Here is a 1,013-nt window from a genome sequence, read left to right as displayed (position 1 = left end):
TGCATTGACCCTGCCCTTGATAAAACACAGTGGACCAACACCAGCAGATGACATGACACCCCAGTGACTGTGGAAACTTGACACTGGACCTCAAGCAATGTGAATTCTGTGTCTCCTCTCTTCCTCCAGACTCCTGGGACCTTGATTTCCAAAGGAAATGCAAAATTTACTGTAATCAGAGAACATAACTTTGGACCACTCAGCAGCAGTCCCAGGCGAGATGCTTCTGACGCAGTCTCTTGTTCAAGAGTGGCTTGACCTGGGGAATGTGGCACCTGTAGCCCATTTCCTGCACATGCCTGTGCACAGTGGCTCTGGATGTTTCTACTCCAGACTCAGTCCACTGCTTCCGCAGGTCCCCCAAGGTCTGGAATCGGCCCTTCTCCACAATCCTCCTCAGGGTCCGGTCACCTCTTCTTGTTGTGCAGCGTTTTCTGCCACACTTTTCCCTTCCCACAGACTTCCCACTGAGGCGCCTTGATACAGCACTCTGGGAACAGCCTATTCGTTCAGCAATTTATTTCTGTGTCTTACCCTCTTGCTTGAGGGTGTCAATGATGGCCTTCTGGACAGCAGTCAGGTTGGCAGTCTTACCCATGATTGCGGTTTTGAGTAATGAACAAGGCTGGGAGTTTTTAAAAGCCTCAGGAATCTTTTGCAGGCGTTTAGAGTTACGTCATTGATTCAGATGGTTAGGTTAATAGCTTGTTTAGAGAACCTTTTCATGATATGCTAATTTTTGGGACAGGCATTTTGGGTTTTCATGAGCTGTATGCCATAATCATCAGTATTAAAACAATTAAAGACCTGAAATATTTCAGTTGGTGTGCAATGAATCTGAAATATATGAAAGTTTCATTTTTATCATTACATTATGGAAAATAATGACCTGTATCACAATATGCTAATTTTTTGAGAAGGACCTGTATAACCACATATCGCCACCATATATATATATACACACACATTATAATTCCATTATCATATATATATATATATATATATATATATAT

At 42.6% G+C, this 1,013-nt stretch overlaps 1 protein-coding gene across 1 annotated transcript in view; it reads right to left on the bottom strand.

Annotated features, from left to right (window-relative positions):
* The window catches only part of LOC119410420 (nucleotide-binding oligomerization domain-containing protein 1), a 109,755-nt gene that overhangs the window by 93,944 nt on the left and 14,798 nt on the right, over positions 1–1,013 (bottom strand). The gene's annotated exons all lie outside the window — the stretch shown is intronic.

Source organism: Nematolebias whitei, chromosome 5 (genome assembly GCF_014905685.2).
Source record: "Nematolebias whitei isolate Nwh7 chromosome 5, NemWhi1, whole genome shotgun sequence".
NCBI lineage: Eukaryota > Metazoa > Chordata > Actinopteri > Cyprinodontiformes > Rivulidae > Nematolebias > Nematolebias whitei.
The sequence above is the reverse complement of the archived record's forward strand: the minus strand, read 5'-3'. Positions and strand labels throughout refer to the sequence as shown.